General features: G+C 43.9%; 1 protein-coding gene and 1 non-coding gene across 2 annotated transcripts in view; both read left to right on the forward strand.

The window, feature by feature from the left end:
• Nucleotides 1-7412, forward strand: part of Nxn (nucleoredoxin) — a gene marked incomplete at its 5' end in the record, with an annotated part of 138319 nt that overhangs the window by 65341 nt on the left and 65566 nt on the right. The window lies entirely within an intron of this gene.
• Trnaa-ugc lies at nucleotides 5861-5932 on the forward strand. The gene has a single exon. It is a non-coding gene; the product is annotated as a tRNA-Ala (tRNA).

The following is a 7412-nucleotide window of genomic DNA, read 5'->3' on the forward strand; positions in this document are numbered from 1 at the left end:
GATTCCTCAGCACCACATAAACAGAAAAAGCCGGAAGTGGGGCTGTCACTCAAGGGTAGAGCGCTAGCCTTGAGCTGAAGAGCTGAGGGACACCACACCGCCCAGGCCCCACCGACCAAAAAAAAAAAAAAGAATCTCACTGACTTTTCCTGCCTGGGCTGGCTTCGAACCAAGATCCTCCTAGCCTTGGTTTTGTTTTTTTAGAATCAGTACTAATTTCTAGTGATAAAATAATGAGTAGTCTTTACCTTAAGGAACTAAGTTTTATTGGTAGGGAGACAAATACATACATACATACACACATACATTTTACACACACACACACACACACACACACACACACACACACACACACAGATAGTTTTTGTTATTGTGGTAGGAATTGAACCCAGGGCCTTAAACATGCTAGGCAAGTACTCTACCACTTGAGCCACTCCACATATCCCTTGAACTCTACCAAGCCCTTTTGTTTGTTTGTTTGTTTTTAAGATCAGTTCTCACTAGCTTTGCCTTCATTAACCTGGAACCAAGATTCTACTACTTCTGCCCTCTAAATAGCTGGGATTACAGGGAATGCACTACCAGACACAGACCGTATTTTCTTTATAGCTCTTAATGATAACTGCCACTTACTTGTTAATTATTATTTGACTGTCATTCTTTATTAGAATGTAAGGGCCCCCAGCCCTGTTTGTTAAGTTAGTGAGTGGCTAGATAGGCTATTAAAGGAAGGAAGGAGACGGTTGCAACACCACCATGTCAGAACTGTGAGAAAAAGCATGCACAGAGGGAGGAGGGCAGGCAGAGGAGACATCCCAGCCCTACCTGTTTTGTTTTGTTTTGTTTTGGCAGAGGATGGGGGAATAAAAGTAGTTTTTCAGAGGAGGTGACATTCAGACTGGTTCCTGATAAAGGAGTAGGAGTTAGGTGGCCAAGATGGGATGATAGATGTTCCAGGCAGTGGGAGGTGAAGAGGAGTACTTCTTGAAAGGACACAATGCTCAGAACAGAGGTTCTCAGCTGGGGGCAGTTTTGTCCCTAGGGGATATTGGTCCAGTCATGGGAAGGCAGGGGGATAAGAGACAGAAGTGCTGCTAAATCCCCCTGTGATTGATACACTGAACAGTCCCCTCACTCCCAAAAGTTATGATACAACCCCTAGTGCTGAACTTGAGAAATTCAGAGCCCTTAGCAAGGCAAATTGCCACCTTGGAGAGCCTAGGGAAGGACCCAGGGAGACACAAAAAATGCCTAGCTGGGAGGGGAAGGAGGACATTCACACCAGGAGGTGTGGGTAGTTACTTGAAAATGAAATATTGCCCAGCCAGTTCAGTACCTGGAGAACTACTAGGCACAGAGTGTCAAGTCCTCCTTAAACCAAGAATTCATTTAGCATTGAGCTGAAGAACCCACCATACTGAAGAAATCTTTGCTGATTGCCAGGGGACCAGGCATTAAGAAGCTAATAGGTTATGCTGTCTGTAATTTCTCTATTTCCTTTCAGTAATAGCAGAACACGCAGGATGTCAACCAGGCTGCCCAGCATTTTCCTTCCCTTATTAGATTTAAGTGATTGCCTTTCTGTACTGACTGATGGGGTAAAAATCCATCTGACCCTGAAAGGTACTTTCAGAAAGAAATTGAGTTTCCTCTTTTTTTTTGTCTCTCATCCACGCAATCTATCTTGCTAATTGATTGTCTCCTATGTAGTGTTGAAAAAGCTGGGCCTGGATACACACCCTCCCCCCCCCCCCCATTTGCAACACTAGGGATTAAACTCAGCTAGGCAAGTGCTTTACCACTGAGATACATCCTCAGCATGATGCTTTAGGTTTGATCCTCCCTTCTGTTCCCCAACTGCCTTCCCCTTGGAAACATTGAGAATGAGAACAGCCCTCACCTCTACCTCTCTTTCCCAAAGATGAAACATTCACATTCTGCAGTGAGCCTGGCTTGGGTTTGCCTGGGACCTGCCAGGAACTAGCTGAAGGTTGTTTTCTTTCTCCCACAGGAAATAATTTTCCTGGGCATGGCAGCCCTGAGTTGCCAATCCCTGGCTTTCACGAAAGCTCACGTGTGTATGACAGTGGCACTATTGTTGAACAGGCTGGAGTTTCCATTGCTGATCCTGTGTTTATCAGCTGCAGGGACTTTGTGATGCGAGGTGAAAGCCGGAACAGACAGGCTTAGAAAGGAATAGGTTTGAAAGGAAAGGAAGAATATTTGGTGTGAGCTGCAGCCGTGGAGAAGTGAGAGATAGCAGGGGACTCAAAGTCAGGTCTACTTAATCCTTTTGTCTCCGAACTGGTGTTGGAGAAGGTGTAAGGGAGTTTGGAACTAGATGAGAAGGTTCTATTACCAGGAATAGCTTTGCCTGTGAACACAGATGTCAGTTCCACGAAAAATTCTTTGGGCTTGTATTAGTGACAGGAGAAATGGGGAGCAGGGGGCCAGGGGTTGGAGTTTAATGACTGTTTAGATTTTTGTCTAAAGTGAAGTTGAAGCTCAAAGATAACAGCTAAAACCATCTGGTGAGCATGTCCCGTGCCAGGCTCCATGTTAAGAGCTCTGTATACCTGAGCCAACTTGTCCTCCCAGAAGCCCTGGGAGGTTTAGGAACAATCCACACAGGCTCATTTCCCTAAGAGTCCTTCACTAGAAGATAGTGACATTGTTCAGGAAAAAATAGCCAACCCAGGGAAGACGAGGTCTTTTTGAGCCTCTTTTTGAGCTTGTTAGAAGGGAGGGAAGATTTGGTTTGGCTCACAGCTTCAGAGGTTTCAGTCCATAGGCAGCTGGCTCTGTGTTTCTGGGTATGTGGTAAGGCTAAGCATGGAGGAGGGCATGGGAGAGGAAAGCTGCTCACTCACAGTAGCCAGGAAGTGGCGGGCAGGAGCCTGTGCTGAGGGACTTTGTCCCCCTCCCATCTTAATCCATCCAGGCCCATGCAGGGGTGGGGAACCTTTTTTTCTGCCAAGGGCCATTTGGATATCTATAACATCATTCCAGGACATACAAAATTATCAATACAAACAGGCCACCGAGGGCTGCCAACAGCGAGAAGCATACGTGTCTGCCCTGTCATGTAAAAAATGATTTCATGGGGTGAGATTGAGTGGAATATATTGTAAACATGTGTGGAAATGTAACAATGAAGGTCCCCCACTGTACAACTAATATAAGCTAATTTTATTAAAAGGGATTTCGTGGGCCTTGAGGGCAGACATTCTCTACCCCTGGGTGGGATGGTGCCAGTCACACTCCTGGCAGGTCATACCCCCTCAGTTCATCTTGTCTGGAAATGCCCTCAGAGAAACCCCCAGAAATGTGCTTCCTAGTCTCTTCATGTTGACAATTAAGAGAAATACCATGGCAAGCTAGGAAGATTTTTTTTTTTTTTTTTGGAGATGTAGGGGATCTGTACTTGTGTTTTATCCTTACACCTTGGCTTGTGTTGTGGTAGCAGTCCTCAGTCTCTTCTGATTTATATTATCATCTTTCATTTCTCTGCTTCTTCAGGGAGCCTCTTTCTTCTTCTTCCTTTAGAGAAGATGAATTATCAAGGGCACTGGGGAAAGGAAAAAGAAATCAGGCCACAGGTAAAAGGGAGAGCCAGGATTCAAGGAGACCCCGAAGGTGACCTGTTGGCATCCAGCAGGGATCTGGGTTTCCTCACAGTTCCCGTGTTCATGTGCTGTGCTGTGCTTTCTGCAGACAGATTTGAACTTGCTGCAATAACATCTCAATTATGTATTAGAAGGGAGTATGTTTGCACAGTCCTGTAAAGCAGAGGTTCCCCAGAAGAGCTCAGAACACAGAGGCAAAGCTGTGAAGGTGGCCTCTGGATTCATGGTGCTGATAAACTTGAGAAAACAAGGAGACCACTTTGACGCCATGGTCTTTGCCTGAATGGGAGCACCACAGCTCCTACTGTATGGCAGTGAGTGAACAGAACAATTTTGCCCTGTAGGGACATATGGAGACTTTAAAAAATTAATCAACTATTTTTAGAACAGTTTTGAATCTTCAGAAAAATGAGCAGCAAGTATAGCAAGTTTTCAGATAGCTCCTCCTGTCATTACCATCTGGTATTAGTGGAACACTAATGTTACCGTTGATGAGCCAACATTGGTACATTGCTAGCTAAAGCCTACAGTTTACGTTAGGGCTTATTCTCTGTGCTGTACACACTGTTGATTTGAGTTGGCTTTGTGTGTGGCTATGGTTCAAATCCAGGCCCTTGTACATGCTAGACACATACTGTACCATTGAGCTACACATTACCTCTACCATTTGCATCTGGAATGTTCTCTAATGGCCTATTCGTTAAAGTCATAGTCCCCAGATTAGCACTATTGGGAGGTGGTGAACCTTTAAGGGTTTTCCCTTTAAGACCTTGAGAGTCCTTCTGGCCATTAGAAGCAAAGGGGTGCCCTTAAAGGGAATAGTGGGTAGTACTTAACTTGTCCTTTCTCTTTCCTCTTTGTCTTCCCAGCCACCACAAAGTGATCATCTGTCATGCATTTCCTTTGTGTGGCACAGACTGCCACAGACCAAAGCAATAGGCCTAACCAGCCATAGACTGAAATTTCCAAAATCCTAAGCCAGAATAAACCTTTCCTCTTTTAATGTTGATTATCACAGGTATTTTGTTTCAGCAGCAGAAAAATAACTACCACTGAATGACATAATGGTACCATGCATAGAGTTACACTGCTATAAAAATGTGCCATTGTGCTCTGCAGACATTTTTGTTTTTGTGCCATCTTGGGGCTTAAACTCAGGACCTGGGCCCTGTCTCTGTTGTTTGTTTTTGTGCTGGGACTGGGCATTGGCCCTGTTTGTTTGTTTTTGTGCTGGTTCTGGGGGCCTAGGCACTTTCCCTGAGCTTCTTTTGCTGAAGGCTAGTACTCTACACTCTTATCACTTGAGCCACAGCTCCCCTTCCTTTTTTTTTTTCTTCAAAGTTTATTGGAGATAAGAGTCTCAGGGACTTTTCTTTTTCTGTCCCAGCTAGCTTCAAACCACAATTCTCAGATCTCAGCCTCTTAAGTGGCTAGGATTACAGGCATAAGCCATCAGTGCTTGACTTTTGGAGACGTTTTTGATTGTCACATTACTGATATGTCCTGGGTAGATGTTAAACATTCTGTAATGTACAGGACAATACTTCCACAGAGCAGAGATTAGGAGACCTGCTAAGCAGACTCTTGCCCAGAGGGCTATCTAGGTCTTCCTCTGTGGAAATGAGGGTTGTGAGGCTTCAGGGCAAGATTGTGTTTGGGTTAGGAAGCCCTGGTCTCGCAGTGGCAGAAGAGCTCACAGGGCAAATTTGGGAAATGCTCAAGAGATAGTGACTGTAACATTTCAGTCATAATCCGCACTTACATTAACTTTCTCCCTCTTAAAGTCAAACCTGAAAGTTGAGTCCATTTAAAATGTCCAAACTTACAATTAGTGGGTTGTGCATGGTAGTCTCCCAACCATCTAGAAGCAAAAGACCAACTCTTAAATTTGAGTCTCTTGTGTTTAAACATCCTAGTTATTCTCTCACTGCCACATTGCCTCTTCCTTCCTTCTTTCCTCCTTCCTTCCTTTCTTCTCTCCCTCCATCTCTCTCATTCCCCTTCTCTTCCTATTTTTCTTTATTTTGGGATTGAACACAGGGCTACAACTCAAGCCTGGCCTCCATGCCCCTTTCTGAAAAGAAACACCATTGTCCTCATCTCCATATAGACAGAGCATCTTCTTGGTTGACATCTATGGCATAGGACCATTAGCTGTTTGATGCCAGGCTTGTTAGAGGCAGCAGAATGGACCTTGGAAGACTTGATTAATTAAACTACCTAAGAAGGGGGCTGGGAATGTGGCTCAGTGGTAGAGTGCTTGCCTTGCATGCATGAGGCCCTGGGTTCAATCCCCAACATTGTCAAAACCATATTTTTTTCTATTACTGCTAGAGTTTCTAAGTGATTCAGCTAGCATTGACTTTAATATCAGGAATGGATTATAGATATTTGTCCTGTGAACATGTGGGAGCTGTTAATAATCGATAAAAGTTGGTGAAAGGGTTGATGGGAGACAAACTTTTCTCCAGTTTCAGGTTCAACCTCAACACTCTTGGGTGTTTTAGGTAGCTAGCCATGGACAGCTGGAATCATTGCCTGGTATCGCTATCCAGCTTCTGGATGGGTTCAACTGCATTGGGTCACATTGAAGCAGCAAGTTGATTGATTAGTCTCTTGTGTGTTTATGGTGCTAGGAATTAAACTCAGAACCTTTCACATGCTAGACAAGTAAGTGTTCAACCACTGAGTTATATCCATAGCCCTAGCTAACCATTTTAGGGTACCTACCCCTGCCAGGCAACATGCTGTTTTCCCACGTAACATGGCCTTTAATTCAGTGATTATTGTTGCAAGGAAGAGTTGCATTCAACATTTCATTCACCACCACCCCTTTTCTTATTTATTTATGTATTTATTTATTTATGCCAGTACTGTGGTTTGTACTTTGCCTGGCAAACATTGTCCTGCTGAGCCACATGCTCTCTGCAGTTTAATAGTAAGGAAGCTAAGGTGAGGGCAGCTGAAGTACTAGAATCACATTGAGCAGAGCTGGGAATTGACACCACATCTCTTTGTTTCCAAGCCAAGATTCTTCCCTGCAATAAACTTCAGAAGGAAAAGGAGATCCAACATTGACTACATATCCATTTCTGTGCAAGAGCCTTTGTCTCCATTTAATTTAAATATCATCCCTTACCTGTGCCCTTCATTTTGCAGATAGTGATATTGAGGCTTAAAGAGGTCAAATGGATGAAAACCAGAATGTAGATAGATAGTCTTTTCTTGAAGTTCACAATTTCCCCACCCCTGCTTCTGAGAAGATGCTTCTAAACCAGCAGAATAAGCCTGAGCTTTTAAATATTGCAAACTTCCCTTTCAAAAAAAAATAAAAGAAAAGGCAAACATTGTTGGCTGCCTTCTTAGCAGGCATCAGTTTTGAGTGATTTTTGGCCTTGCTAATAAAGTGCTAAAGTTTAGGCCCACTCCCAGGGGTAAAGAATTTGAAAGATTGATGCCATTTTCCCCCCTCCTTGAACCAGCAGATTCATTTTGCTTGTAAATAAACTCACCACCTTTCCTTTTTCCACCCCAAGTGGCTCCTGAGTGCTAGCTGTGGCTTGCCAACAGTCTTCAGAGATTTTCTCCTGACATTTTCACCTCATCTGTATCTGTTTCTACAAGGGACAGTCATCAATAGGGAAGAAGAACATGGATCCTGGAGTTTCCTAATTTACTGATCCTATGGCCGTGGGAAAATCACTCATTGTCCTGAGCCTCAGTTTCCCCCAATTATAAAGGATCTTCCTAGGCTTTTTGAATATATCTCTAATGACATGATAGCAT

The sequence above is a fragment of the Dipodomys ordii genome, unplaced genomic scaffold, assembly GCF_000151885.1.
Source record: "Dipodomys ordii isolate 6190 unplaced genomic scaffold, Dord_2.0 Scaffold31, whole genome shotgun sequence".
NCBI lineage: Eukaryota > Metazoa > Chordata > Mammalia > Rodentia > Heteromyidae > Dipodomys > Dipodomys ordii.